We start from the raw sequence: 16712 nt of genomic DNA on the forward strand, positions 1-16712 counted from the left end.
AAATGATCAACTGTATAGAATCCACGTTTCGGATGAGTCAGTACGGTGATATAAAGCAGATGGGTTGTCAACACCAGCATACAAGCTCAGTTCCAAACATATCAAACCGACTACTCACCCTCCTCCTTCATTCCATATACCTCCGCTCTTTCGAAGTCTTCCTCATGCTGTTTACCCTGAAATAACTAAACAGTGGGATGTGAAAGCATGCATTTAACTTCCCTCCTTCACTGAGATCAAGCGGGAATGCAGTACATACTTGAAAGAAGATACACTTTGATTGAAGACAGATGTACTGATGATTTTTCATTGTTAGTACTGTTACAAAAAGTATTTGTAAAATTCTAGTTAGGCTCAGAAAATCCGAAGATTTTCTGAGCAGAAAAATCTTCTGCTCAGAAGATGTTTTAAAATTAGAAAATATTTTACGGATGAAATAACAGTGAGTTTGCCTGTGTATGGAAAGCAGCGATTTTTAAGTTCAGAGAAGATTCAAGGCAAACTAAAGCACTCACAACAAATCTTTCTCTCTGGTGGCCCATTATTTTCATTTATGCCCAGTACATCCGTCCATGTCCAATTAAGTTTGTTTCATAGAGGACTCTCTATGGACCGATTGCTATTCGAAACTTGCAAAAAAGTGTTCGATTCACACATTAACTAATCTCTTTATTGCTTTTTTTACGAGTTTTATTCAAAGTAACAACTCATTTGAATGGTAGCGGAGTCAAAGAGGCGCTCAGGGATCAAAGTAAAGTACTAAGTTGCGACCTCAGAACAGATAATTACATTTTAAACCTTTTTTCCCCCCCATACATAAGTAAATTCGGGAAGATCAGAGAAACACTGCAACAAAAACATGAAACCACATTAAAACAGAAAAGGACTGGGAATTGTGAATTAGCTCTGGAAAAGTTGCAATCTAATCGTTTCTTGACTTAAAGATTTTTTTATGAAGGCAATTTAGAAGTGTCTAATATAAAAAGAATCGAAGGCAGCAAGTGATTGGAATTATACGTGACGAAGATAAGAAAATCACAAGGATCTGGCATTAAAAAAAATCAGTAGCTTGAGAAAATATAGTCCTTTTTTTTCTAAAGTAATACTCATGTTTATATATAAACAAAGAAAACCTGTTTACGAACATTTATCATTGGTGTGTTTTAATAAATTATTTTAATTCGTTTTTTTTGCGATACTTTTATTTTTATTAAATGATCTTTGAAAAACAGAATTGCTTGTATGAGAAAATTGCATATTTCGGTTTTAAAATAAAACATTTCGAGCAGCTCACGCGCTAGAATTCAGTTTAAAGTACTGAATGGGAAACAGAATATTACTGATGCGATATGGAGTATGATAGTTCACCTAACATTGGCTCTGTTAAACTGTCAGCTTCAGCCACCGTACATCTGTATCTCGTCTATTGTTGCACGCCTCACGCGGTTCATTGTTATAGAGTTTGCCCCATTTCTGTTCGTTGATGTATAAAAATTACATTGCGAACAACGACATTTTATATACAGTTGCAGTGGAAATGGGAAATTGACATCTTCAGAAATGTATGAGAATAGAAAACATCCTAAAAAAATAAAATAAAATAAAATAAAAATTTCATCCGAAAGAATACGTTGCCATAAAGAGTCGTAAAATAACTTTTGAATACACGTTTTTTTTTCTATAACCGATAATAAAAGATCGACATTTAAGATTTTATTAAGATTATGTGATATTTAATAGAATTTTAGGATGCTATTATGCATTAAATGATTCTGCACTTCTATTTTCTATCGTGAAGTACTGTTTAAGGTTGGGAAGGATTTAAAATACTTCCCTGTTGCATGACGATTCTGAAATATTTCAGCATTATCAGTTATTATCGTTTGGATCGATCTATTGCATGGAGATCATGGAAACGATGTGGTAAAATGGACTTTCGAAAGATTTTTTTATATTCTCTCTACATTCTACTTGCGAATACATCAGATAATATCTGATGTAGAATTCGGAAGGGCTTAATATGAATACAGACCCGAATAAATGACAGAGTTTCAAACATAGATGAGTACTCGTAAAAAACTTGCTGAGAGAGGAAAGTGTCGTCATATTAGAGTTATCAAAGATAAAAGCAGACATAAAAAGGAAGAGAGAAAGAAGGGATATATGCTACTGAAGTGGAATATACTGCTTCCATTTTATGTATCATGAAATATTCACGTTTTTTTGTTTTTCCGGAGGAATTAGAATTAGGCCGCATATCTGGAAAATATGCTTCAGAAAAGGAAGCTTACTTGCAATGTTTCCCCCGCGCCATAAAAACCACCACCCGATAATCTATTTTTAAAATTTTCACTGATTATACACGGACGCCTGCATGAGTAGAAATAGATTGACCCGTTGCCAAGGAAAAGGTCATCTGAGGTATAGTAGAGTATAATTTTTTCTCCCGATTTAGACAGCACGTCCATTTATTGAGCAGGTTCTGCCATCGTTCATGTACTCGCATGAAGAATAAGTACAGCATGAACTGCAAAATTGCAATATTACTCCATGTTGCCAGTGCATGGCCGGGAAAATTTCATTGCGATTTCTATTTAAATACGGGAGACGAACGACTTGAATAAAAGATGTTTCTAATAATTAGCGAGAATTGACACTTTTAATAATAATAGAAGAAACGGCACACGAAATAAACGGAAAATATTTTATTCATTCAAAATGTCCTCTACCACAGATTTCCAATTCCTCGGGTCTTTAATCGTGCGATTTTTATTTATTTTTTCACTTCCCTAATTTACTTAAACAGGTAAGAAAAAATATATATAATAATTATAGTTGGTCTCCTGATGACGCTTGCTTTGTCTAAAAACTATTCCTATTTTAAACAGATCAGAACTCACTTCGAGTTCCGTTGCCAAAACTGGTTTCCTTTCCCAGTTTTTTTAGACTTCATGATAGGTTTTTAACATTGTAATATTTGTGTGGGACAAGAATTTTTCCATACTTTTATAAATTAATTTTTTTTATATTTTTCGTTTTTTACATAATTCAGAAATCTTGTTCAAGAGATCAAATATGGGAATCACTTCAGGCCACCAACAAGTTGGGAAATGGTCTTATAACAATCTCACTGGGATGTTGTTACAACCGTTTGGATAACAGGTTTTCCTAAAGGTGTTTTGTGGATAACTGCTGAGAGGAAAGGCCGGTCCACATAGAATCGAAAAAGTATTCATCCTCAATTCAACGTGACGTCAGTTCCAAGAGTTATGGGACACACATTATTGCCAATTCAAACATCAACCCTGCAGTTCACCATACGTCGGAGAAAAATGTGCAAACTCAGGCAAACCACATATTTTACTCTTTAAAACCGAAATCTCAACTCTCAGGTCCTTAATGCACTTGAAGAACTTGAGCCACCTTTGCCACGAGTTTGTTCTGTATTCCGTTAAGGCAAGATGTTTTGTGGATAACGGATTATCACGACTTATCTCAAGTGATTACTGAATTATGTAACTCTTATCCTGCTCGATACTAAACGGGTGTGGGTTTCCAACGTTTCGTGTGGGATGGCGTAAAAAATGAAATTTAAATTTAACATGTTGCAGCATATGGAACTATTATTTCAGATAATATCCCCCATCCTCGAACACATTAAATCTAGACCTTCCCTTTTAACACACACACACACACACACACACATGTACGCCCAATAAATACATCGCACTTTTATCATTTCAATTGTGTGCTTGGTAATGACATACGCCAACGATTAGGGCATATTAAAATAAACATCAGCATTCTCTCTTCTAGATTAGCATTGTTTAACCTTCCTCTGTTTGCTACTCACAGTCGTGCGCGTTTAATACTGAGTCAGAAGCTGCTATTGTAGCTACACCTGTGTTTATATGCGTCATATACGACTATGTTTACCGCGAGTATAATGGTTTTCGTGCCATCCTACCGGGGAACTCACAGTCAACACTGAACAGCAGTACAAGTGGCAGCCACACCTTTTTCCATCCATTCAGTGCACTGATGGCTGAGGATGCACACTACCGCCCTCTATGAAAACAGTCATATCTCAAGCTCAATAAATGGAAAATTTCAGTTACATAAATACGGACTGCCTAAACCCTCCCCTGCCCTCCCCTTTGAATCATACATCACTTTCACCACCCAAAGCCATATAAATACAGAGGTACGGCCATTGGGGATGCTATTAATCACCCAACTACCCGTTGCTAGGTTACCGATATGTCGCCGTGCAACTCTTTAGCACGCAGGTATGCTAAGCCTTCCATTTCCATCGCCCTGAGAGTTCATAACCTGGCACCCGCTGTCGCAGCGACGTTATCTACACGTGATCGACCGTTCGGCAGGTGGTCTATATGGACTTAACTGGATGTCCCGCCCCCTGGTGGAGATTTATTGCATTATAAATAGTATTATGCAACACATACGGAATCCTATTAAGAATGGTGTTGCTTTCAGAAAATGAATCCGTGTATTCTGAAACAAGAGAAATATTAAGCTCTTCTGTCGTTTTTAACCAAAATTACAGCGACTTTGATTTCGGTAATTTCATTTTAAATCAGTGACTTAGTTAATTTAATATTTGAACCTTCAAATAAGATTACGATATTTTCAAACTCAGTTTATTTTATTTCATTGAATGGAAATGAAACGCCCTCCTTCTCCTTTTTTTCTTCTTTCTCATTCAACCTTTCTTCCTCTCTTCAGTATCACGTGACAGGAGCTACCCCCTCATCTTAACGTGCGAGGTACTCAACCATTAAATTGAAGCTTGGATGGTGAAAAATGAGTTCGAAAAGTTAAAAAAAAACCCGTAATTCTTTTAAAATTGACTTGAATATACTTATTTCTAAGAAACTTTATCTTAAAAATTAAGTTTTCCCTCCCATACAAAAATGACACTGCAATTTATGTTATAGTAAGTGTGTGTGCGCATGCGTGAACTTCTGTCAGTTTTTCTTTTGTTTTTGTTGGTCGACTGTAATTCCAGATAAAAATGACATTAAATTAACTTTATATTCTGCATACCAGATGTTGTAGCCATAAGATAACTGCTTACTATTTTCACATTGATATGTGTAATAGTTTGTATAACTATCAATAAAATAATAGACAGAACACAACCAATCCAATGCATCTTGTCAATTACAAATAATCGGTAGATCCTCACAATACAGAACATCTAAAATTTAAAAGTGACCATATCTACACTGTTTTTAGTATGTAAACAGATCAACATTATTCAACAAATATAACGTTTTTCCGTTTATTACAAAGTCCAACACAATTTTTGCTGACTTTTATATGAGACTTGTTTTTTTACTAATTTGGGTGCGCTGATGTCGAATATCAAACCCATTTTTCTCTATCACGTCAGGTTTTTCCTCTATGGCATTTTCTTTTTGCTAATTTGTAAGTTTTTGATAGTTTTAAGGAGGCAGTACTATTTAGAGGATCAAAAAAATCGATTTTTTAATATTATTTGCTGAAAGTATGTACTTTTAAAAATCTGTTCCTAACTTTTTATCAAGAAATTCGAAAAATTCCCGAAGATATAGCCTATTATTCAAAGCGGTGCGCAGATCAGAATCGGAGCGCTCACCGCTCTCGCTTGTTAGTAAACGAATAAATGCGTAAGAACCTGCAACGGCACGTACTGGCGCTTTGAATGCGAGAGAGGCCGATAATTAGATACATAACTACTTAGCAATATTCATTAAAAATTACAAGAATATTTATAAAAAAAAAACAATTTTACTTACACATGAGTTTCAGGGAATAAATTTTTGTTTGTAGCAATTTCTGCTGTGTGTTCTGTTTTGGCAATCCCTTTGAATACTCCAACAGTAGTCGGCCATCATGTGAGAATCCCATCTTCCTTGGTACCGATCTTCCATAGTTTTTAAGTCTTGATGAAAGCTTTCGCCTTGTTCATCGCTTACAGCACCTAAATTCTCGGGAACTCTATCAAGATGACTGTATAGGAAATGAAGCTTTATGCTCATGTTGCAACCATGAGCTGGAAATTTTCAAGCATTGTTTCCACTAGATCTTTGTAATTGCACGCTTTTTTGTTTCCAAGAAAATTATTCGCAACCATCGTAAATGAAGTCCAGGCCTCTTTCTAAATTTCGTTCATAGAGTTGATGAAATTTGGGTCTCTCATTAAAGTTCTAATTTGCGGTCCATCAAATACACCGGCTTTAATTTTTTCATAACTAAGTCGTGGAAATTTTTCACATATGTATTGGAAACAGTCACCTTGTAAATCTAAAACTTTAAAGTTGCAGGTTCTTACGCATTTATTCGTTTACTAACAAGCGAGAGCGGTGAGCGCTCCGATTCTGATCTGCGCACCGCTCTGAATAATAGGCTATATCTTCGGGAATTTTTTCGAATTTCTTGATGAAACGTTAGGAACAGATTTTTAAAAGTACATACTTTTAGAAAATAATATTAAAAAATCGATTTTTTTGATCCTCTAAATAGTACTGCCTCCTAAAAACTATCAAAAACTTACAAATTAGCAAAAAGAAAATGCCATAGAGGAAAAAACCTGACGTGATAGAGAAAAATGGGTTTGATATTTGAAATCAGCGCACCCAAATTAGTAAAAAACAAGTGTCAGATCATAATCAGAAGAAAAAAAAAATTTTTTTTGTTGGCCAGTGTTATTAATCAGAGAAAGAAATTACAGAATATTTAAAATAAATAATTTAAATTAAACAATTAAAACTATTTCATCAACTTGTGGATCGATTTGAATCCCTTAGTTTCTTTTTTCTTTTTATAAATAAGCCTAATGAGATATATTTCAGATAACGTCGCTAGATGGCGCTATAGACAATTATTAAAGACATTTAAGCATACAATCATGAGCTTGATTTAATTAATTACGAAAGGTTTATTTCGAGAAGGCTTAAATAGAAAACTAACTTATTATAATGTAAAACACAATGTAATATATAAATTAAATATCATTTTCGACTTTAAATCCGGATTTCTCAGTTATTTTGCAACAGATGAGTTGTCCTATTTTATTTATAGTCTGTCAACATAAATACTGATTGCATCAGTTTCAAGCGATATCACTAGGAGGCGCTAGGAAAGTACCTTAGTATTACCGGACAAGGAAAAGTTTATAAATGAAGTGTCATCAGTACTCAGAAGTTTGCCAATTAATCTGACTCGTCATTCGATAGTTCATTTTCTCTCTCTCTCTCTCTCTCTGTGCCCATCAATTATTCATTCGTCGGAATCGTTCAGTGGAAGTTCAAGATAAAGAGAACGCACCTAAATCGCCATCGATTGCATACGAAACGGACGGTGGAAGGTAATTTTTCAACATCTACTTAAAATTCGGCGCCACTTTCGGGAGGTTTTGTTCTTGTGTGGGAAGCAGAGTTTCATTTTCTTTTAAGATCGAAGCGAAGGAAAAATAGATGCAGTGGGACACCTGTGTGTATGCAAAAATGGGATCTAAAACACGTGATTGTCTCCAAGGAGCAGAGGCGTCGGACGACTAGCATGTAAGAAGTTATTTGAAAAGTCCAGTACAGAGAATGGTCCGAGGGATTTTCCATTGTAGAGACCTCAATGCATTACACAGGACAGAAGAGTTAACACGTGAATATTCATCACGTGACACAATTAAAGCGGGTCACACATCCTGTTTCCTAATGAAAACGTATCGCTAAAAAAGATGACGTTCAATTAATTTTGTTGAGCACATTTTTTTAAGAAAGAACTAGATGAAGTTGATTTTCTTTCTATTAAGACTTTACAATTATTCAGAAGAGAGAGAATGAAAAAATGTCTTAGATAAACATTCTTTTGTTAACGAAGTGCGTAGAGCTTAATCCTTTTTATGTATATAATGCAGCGGTTATCATTTGCAGAAAAAAATTCCAAAAGTTGGAAAACTAGAAATAGAAAACTTAATAGATTCAAATCTGTGTTTACCTAATCAAGGTTTTGCATATTTTAATGCTTTTTCTTCTCATCTCTGTCCAGAATTGCAAACTTTTAGCCGTTTTTTTTATCCTCTCCGCTTTGTCTTTATATTAAGAGCTGTTTACACTAGCAACAATAAGTACGCGAATAATAACCCAAAGTGCACACATGTGTTATTATTCAGAGGGAGAAACAACAGAATTCCATTCAAACAGCGATGATGGATGCAGCATATCAAGAGGAGTTATCCTCAGGCTAATTAACGAATAATGTAAGACATTGCTATAGCACCGAATCTTTTTCTTGTTGGGTTTACATTTGGAAAATATGGACACGTGGAGAAAGACTACACCGCCACAGGAATGATGGCAGTTATTAGAAGAAGCAAGAAAATCCAGTATTACATCATTATTGGACTGGCTACATCTTAGAAATGATCAGGCGATGCTATTTATATATATATAAACGTTTTATAATATATTACATCACAAAATATAATATATTGATGGTCATTTGCACATATGCTAGTCTGCAATCGTTTCATCAGTCAAATCTTATCAAATAAGTTAATAGAAATTTGTAGATTAAAATCTTTACATCAAATCTAAAGAATTAATCCTGGTTAATGGAAGCAAAAAGCACAGACTTCCAATTTTCACTATACATTGAATTTTTATTTGAATAGCAACATAACATACGAATGCATTGCAGTTTGGTTTAAAACTGGGGGCAATCGGATTTACCCAAACCCATGGAGAGTAATAGATGGCAATGCTGTAGCCAATGAAGTTCTAACTGAGGCTCGGCTATTGCTGTTACCCTCCTGCCATGATCAGAGCTCTTTATAGCTCAATAACACCTTATCCTTACACTGTCCTCTACAGATAACGGGGAAGATGAAAAGCATTCTTGCTTCGCCCCTTTAAGCCAATCCTTATAAGGATAAGGTTTAAAACTAGGTTGATTAATACCCTTGGAGGGTAATGGATGGCAATGCTGTAGCCAATGAAATTCTAACTGAGCTATTGCTGTTACCCTCCTGCCATGATCAGAGCTTTATATAGCTCAATAACACCTTATCCCTACACTGTCCTCTACAGATAACGGAGAAGATGAAAGCATTCTTGCTTCGCCCCTTTAAGCCAGTCCTTATAAGGACTATAATGGATGTAACAATGCTTTAGGCTGTTAACATTGTTTACCATGTTACCAAGAGTAACATTATATGAAGCATTAATATAGGCGATGTTCTATTAAGAACATAGCTATGATGGGATAGATGACTAAAAGAGCTTCTTCCAGACATTAGTGTCGTGTTTAAGATAATAACGCGTGTGTTCTTACATTAAAAACATCTTTACTGAATTTTTTAAGAAACAGCGAAATAAACAAATCATTCTAATACCAAAACTGTGAGAATTGGTAGCCGATTGAAGTGAGAGATAAATTTTATCACCCGATATAAGATCACCATATCGGTTTATCTGGTGATCTTATATCGGGAAGAGGCCTGAAGATGACTTGGGAAAAAAAACACTATATTAAGTCTATAGACTAGGCTTTCCGGATTTTGTGATTTTTAACGTACTCGATAAATTCAGGGTCTTTCGTTCGAAGTGTAAGACCTCCACGTACATTAATGGACATTCGAACCATGTTGGTTCTCCAGTGCTATGTTTGCCGATTTTCTAACCGTTGATTTTTTGCCTTTCATAGGAGAGAGTGACATAAAAAATACCCGAAAATGACAGCTAAGAAAGCTGTCGACTGATAAGAACCCAAACTTGGAAATTAAGAAAGCATTTGCAGTTTTTCTATTGTATGAATTCTGCATCTGACGAAAGGGGGAGAAATAAATAAATCAACAGAACATAAGAAAGAAAAGCGAAGCACTATACCCTAATCGCCCTTAAAGGAGAGACAAAATGGGAGACTCGGATGGGGAGGAAGGACGCATGGCTAAACACATGTCATAACACGGTCAATTGAATTAACAAGATGGACGGCGATATTAGGGAGCAAAAAAGGAGCAAAGATAATGCACTCATTATGCCTAAACCGCCGAAGAGATGGGCGAAGGAAGACGCGAGTTACGGATACAGAACAGCAGGAGGAGGAAGAAAACAAACAGTTCGGATTACAAACAAAATGTAATTACTGTAATGTAATTACAGAACTACCCAGAGCGGCTTTAAAACCACCAAAGACGCTGATTGTTTTAGTGGAGGGGGGGGGAGATATTTTAGTGCGCTAAAGGCTTATTAAATAAAGTAATCTCGACACCAGCGAGTCAAAGCGACGACCGTTCAACGAAGAGAAACGATTTTTCTTTAAAGCAAGGGGGGGGGGTTAGGAGAAAGAGCGGAGTCGTAATTGATCCTCGGGTTTCGTTCTTTGCTCGGTAGTCACAATGGACATTAAAACGGAACCTGAGAAGTAAGTGAAAATCGTTTAAATAATCGTAGATGACACAGGAGGATTGGACGAGTCCTTTGAAAGAGGTGAAGATAGCGATTTTTTTTTTTAGTTTTTTTTTTCTTCTTTTTTTGTTACGTCATTAATCTGCTCTTAAAGACATAACTTACAAACGTGGTGAACTAAGGAAATTAATGAAACAGTACCGGAAACGAAAGACAGAAAACTCCTCATATGGAAGATAAAATTAAGAAGGAGAAATTTTTACAATGGAATCTAACAAAATTGGCAGGAAAATGACCCGAAGGAAGACGATTTGGGGAAGAATTATTAATGTCTTAGAAGACAAGAAACTGACCTTTACAGATTCCAAACTCAATAAACAATTAATTGTATTGAACCATCATAGTATCCTGTACGCCACTCTCATCTCATAAACCTCACCGGTTGATAACGATCAAGTGCGGCGGAAGCCTACAATTATAAACTCGGCATAGTAAGGGAGTTCGTGAGCCATTGCTGAATATTACTAACTTCAGTCTTAAGACACCGATAATTATTTGACTGAACTGGATCCAACTGAAACGCTTTAATCAATTGGTCCTGGATGAAACTGTTAAGAGGGTTCTCTTACTGTTAATTACTTGCATTAGAAATGTACGGATCACTATATCGCATAATGTTCCTACTCACCAAGAAACTGCAGTGTTTTCAGTCATTTAAATAATCAGCAACGTTATCCAGAGAGAGAGCTTTTTTCCACTGAGGTTATTCTTACGGAACTCCTTAACCATCACTCATTGACGAAGACAACGTGCTAACTAATTGAACGTACAAAATTCGACTGTTAATACGGCAAAGAAAGTCAGCAAGCTCTGAGCAGTCGACTTAGAAATGGAGTACCAAAGTTACAAATTTTCACACCGGGTATGCACAGAACTCAGAATTCTGTGTATTTATTTTCAAAGGTTACTCGATGTAAATTCCAGTATTTTCTTCTTTTACGATAATTTAAATTCCATCCCAATGCTCACATATGGATAAATTGAGATTTTTAGTATTCATATTAGTTAATAAAACCAATAGAAAATAAACAACACATAATCATATAAAACAAATAAATATTTGCAGAGATACAATTTCTATTAATATTCAAAATATTCAATACATAAAGCTAGAAGTCCTCTCTTCGCTGTGGCAAAACATCGAATGAAAAAAAAAATCATTCCTTGATTTTACCCCCCCCACCGCTAAAAATGAACAGAGAAAAACTATCGGATAGCACATTACTAGCGATAAACGTGTGCGGCGTACTTGAGGCCTTTCGCCATTATAACATTACCATCAGGTCTGCCGCAGGTATTTGTCCGGAACTATTTGGAACACCCTCCTAATTCTCCAGCACGATGAAACACTTTTGTATTCGTTGCGTGTCAGCAAACCATTCACTGTTTTACTACTTTAACCGAAGTTTTCCCTCAGAGTTTAAGCGAAATATTGTGCGTTTAAAGGCTGGCGCCGTTTGTTCGAGTTTACTGTCGGCAACTTAGTTTGCTGCTTCGTAGCGAGCACTAATGACGGGGGATTATCTCGTAGTTTCGGACTCATTGGTTGATTCCGAAACCAGAAAAGTACGATTATTCAAAAAGTTGAATCACGTGGGGGTGCGATTATTACTGATTTGTACGAATAATTACATGTATGTAATAAATATAGCACGGAACTCGTAATATGCCAAACAGCAGTCCACTGTTTCTTTTAAAAAAAGATGACAGCAAACAAACAATCCATTCCCATTATCTGAAGAAGTGAGTATCAATCCCCTTTAAATAACTAATACAGTTTTCTAAGTAATAAATGTACTAATACCGCTCCATGGCAACAAAGGTATCACGGGAGAGTATTGTTGTAAATTTGGTGTTTGTTGGCAATTTGGTTAGCATTGTTGGCAGCACCACAGAAAATGGCTGGTGATGTAGCCAAAAGACAAACTAGCCTGACACGTCGATGTTAGCAAGCAATGAATGCTGGAATGTACAATGAACCAGAAACCAAAGGCAAGAGTGTTAGGGGATAATTAAAGGAATCAGGGATCTCACTAAGAGCTGAAAATCAGAAACTAGAATGCAGTAAAATATCCTGAAACCAAGAAATGGAGCCGATGTGCGGTTAGTATTCCTACACCATTCTCTTCTGTAAAACAAACTACGTAATACGTAAATTAAATATTTAATTTACGTATTACGTAGTTTAATATACTATTTGAAATCAACGAAAGAATAAATAAGCTAAAGGGCTGTAGAACTGAGTGGAAAGAGCATGTCTACACCAACAAGCCACTTCAACCATGCGGGAGATTAAACTTTGAAGCTAAAACATTAGCTTCAAAGTTTAAAAAACATTGGCTAGATGGGTGAAACAAGAATGCTTTTCATATTCCCCGTTATCTGTATTAGAACATGTACGGATGGGGCGTTATATTTAGCTATAAGCTCTGATCATGGTAGGAGGGTAACAGCAATAGCAGAGCCTCAGTTAAAACTTCATTGGCTACAACATTGCCATCCACTACCCTCCCTGGGTACCCATTTTAGTCGCCTCGTACGACATGCATGGACTGGTATGGAAGTAAAGCCCTTTCTAAAAATTAGAACGATCCCTAGACCACTCCACAGCGGCCGAAAGTTCGTCCAACTCAGTGACAGGCTTACCCTAATAACGAGAAGAGCCGCTCATATTCCAGAAAAAGGCGTTGACCGACAGGGCCATGCCAGAAAATACCCACTCCGGTGACTCAAATTGCTCTCTCAGGGCAAACCCCTTCCCCTCACCAGGAGCAAAATTCCTGAAGAAACCTAAGAAAGCGAAACTCTGCGTCCATTTTAGTTGCCTCTTAAGACATGCATGGGTTACAGTGGCTACGGGAAATCAGATAAAACGTCCTAAAAAGGACTGGGAGATGGGCTGAGTCCTTGAATCTTTATCCCTTCATCTGAATGAAGAAAATCTGTGTGGATGGGGTGTTGTTGAGCTAAAGGCTCTAGTCATGGCTGGGTAACGTCAATGGCCGGGCCTCAGTTAAAACTTCATTGGCTGCAGCATTGCCATCCGTTTCTACGTTACCCTGGGAGTCCTAAAAGTCTTCATTAGTCAGTTCCCTCGGATTAAACGTTTATTTGCAATATGGTATATATTCGATAGGATAAAAAAAGAGGTTGGGTGTTTATTAAAAGTCTTTAAACAATGACGCCCCAATGGGTCAATGAACCTCTCCCAAATGATGAAGTTATTTTAAATTAAATTCGCCTCCAAATGATTAAAGTGACTACTTAATTAGCATATTTTCTATCCTCTTTTATGCACCAATGTATCCTTTCAGAAAGTAGCCGCATCTTCCATTATTAAGTATTAAAATCCAAGGAGTGTTCATCCTCAGTATGCTTCAAGCTTGTTTGCTGTTCAGTCTAAACAGGACAGAATGTGAACTGTCCATCACCACGACGTCATCAACGTAACAAAACTTACCGAAAAAGTTGAGTAACTTTTATATTAATTTCAATTTAACTAAGACTGCACAGAAATATGCGTTATATAAGAAATAGCGGGGTAATGAGTCCGGCACGTGAGATGCTTGGTTATCTATGACGACTAACTTCAATATCCAAAACTTTCTAGAAGCGTGATAGCTTTTGAGAAATTGCCATCGTAAGCAAATCTATGGATATTACGGTGTTCTTAAGGTAGGCGATAAGCCGTTTTAGGGTAGGCTTTAGTGGTCTAGGAAACTAATGAAAGTTTAGAACCTTCCACCTTTTCAATGTAAGAGCGGTAAAATAGTAAATGGGCCCCATCGATGGAATTATTCATATAATAACATCAGTACCTGCGCCACACACTCCTATAATGAGACGTGTATTTGGAGCGATTTCCCTCATAGTGGCGGCATCATTAGAAATGACAATGGGGTGATTTGCAAAGTGTGGAAATCTTGCGGACTGAGACGCTATTTCCAGGAGGAAGCTCGTCTGATATGGTAATGCTGTCGTTTCATTGTACGCAACTATCAGGTTTCTCGTTCTGGCTGACATCACCATATCCTAACGGCCGAATTAAACTTACGGCGTTACCTACCTACCTACGTGCGCGCACGTGAAACAATGGGCGAGCCAAAATTAAGTGATTATACTCGACGAACACGTAGACTCACTAATGGGGGGGGGGTTATAACGGATCAATAAAGGAGGTGTCGTAGTTTATGTGCGGGTAAGAGTTATGGATATTACACGAAAATATGTATACGCTCGAGGATTACGGAAGGAGAAGTTTATTAGGTGGGCTGTAGTTTCATTTTACAGGAATCTTTTGATGACATCTGGTGAAAGCTTATGAACCACGGTGCGTTTTACAGGTCATTTTTGACTAATGGGAAGTTTATGGTGAGTTTGGACAACACGACGTTCCCTCAGTAAATCAACGATTCATTTCTGTGTTCTGGTCCCATCCCGGATGCAAGCAGCAGAAAATAACCAGTCGGAGGACAAAGGCGATTCGAGTTATTTTCATAATAAAAAGCGCAATCCTAAAGGCGATTATAGTAATGAAAGCTCCATTTCCGAGGGGATATCGTTGGGTTCGTGGATGGCGAAGTAATTTAAAGAGAGAAAGGCGAAGGTAGGCTTTTGTCAATGCAAACTTCAATAATTCATTCTTGTAACTAATAAACGCGAAAATAAAGCGAACGCGTTCTTTTCATTTTTAAAAAAAGAGGAAGAAGCAGGATAAAGTAGTTGATAAAGAATAATAAAGTTATGTAATGTGCTGGACATACTGAAAGACAGAATATGCAATGAGTATGCGTATTCATTCATACATATGAGACCGGATTGTTGTCTGGGTTAACAATTGTAAATTCCAAACTAAACAATCGCACAGACGACTTTAAACTGTCCAAGTACCAACACACGCAGCAACAATAGCAATTACGTATTTTTACGCAACAATGCATAAGAACTTATTAGATTTGTTTCTGTAGTCTGATTTTAACAAACAACTCTGACAATTGAATGATTTTAATGACGCTATACTTGAAATCCTCCCCCAGGAGATAATGTAAGACAGACTACAACCACCTTAGCTCAGTTAAGCGTTTAACTTCCCAGGTCATAATTCCTATTCGACTCGGCGGTTTTTTCTTCAGCTTACGCGAACATGTTTTCACTGTTTGCCATTAAGTATCGTCATATCCAATGAGTACATGGAAATTCCCGAAGACTACACTCTCTCATATTCTTCACTCGATGTTCGGAACATTGAAGGAATCTAAAGCGGTCGATGTCGGAACAAAGACCTCTCTGACCTTCACTACTGGGAGTGACGTCTGCCGCCCTCCTTCAAATTCCTCAAAACGATTCGTCCGGTTTCCCTATCAAACTTCGAGCTTGTCCGACTGCGCGTTGCTTGTATGAGTGAGAAGAGAGGACCAAAAGAAAAAAGGATTATGATTGATGTTCTAGGATTGCGTTCCCCCATTCCCTCGTCCCCTTTTACCCAGGCTTTTCATCTGCACACTACACTTCATCCCCGTTGTCGGTTCTCCCGTCACCATCTGCCTGCATCCGAATCCACACACACACACACACACAAGCTTCGTTGGCAGTCATTGATGGATGACTAAAGCGAAGCCATCCAGCGTCTCTATGGCAATGTAGAGCACTTCCTGCTCCCTTGTAGGGACTGCATACTGCCGTGAACAGCTGTCCAGCACGTTTTTCGAAAATCACGCCAAGTCCATCAAATTCGGACGCCTAAAAAGTGCATGGCACTTATAAATGCACAAGTGCTTTTTTTTTTAAAACTCATTCTATTCTCTTCCTCTCTCGCTCTTTTTTTTACCATCTCGGGTTTTCCTATACAAGAACGATCCACTTCTTGCCATCCTACCTTAACTTGAAAAAAAAAATCAGAAGGGAAAAAAAAATCAAGAAAGCAAACTCAAACGAACTCAGTTAAGTGCACGTTCGTGCTTTGTGATCGAGGCTGTAATCATGCGCAATCACGAAACGCAAGCTATCGACTTTTACCTTATCTTTCCGGCCGGGTTCATGCTGAGGAAAATAGACCGAAGTCAGATACTGTTTTCATGGTTTGTATCAAGTACTATACGTTTCTTCTTGTTGGTCGAGCACTGTTGTCTTCCAGAGAAAATTGATGTTCTCCTTCTCTGAGGAAGACACTCTCGGAAATATTCCAAATTGATTTTTTTCCTTGAATTAACTATTGCCCAAGTCACTACCGTTTGAATATAA

This window comes from Typopeltis vanoorti, chromosome 14, assembly GCF_054136105.1.
Source record: "Typopeltis vanoorti isolate ZY-2024b chromosome 14, IOZ_Tvanoo_1.0, whole genome shotgun sequence".
NCBI lineage: Eukaryota > Metazoa > Arthropoda > Arachnida > Uropygi > Thelyphonidae > Typopeltis > Typopeltis vanoorti.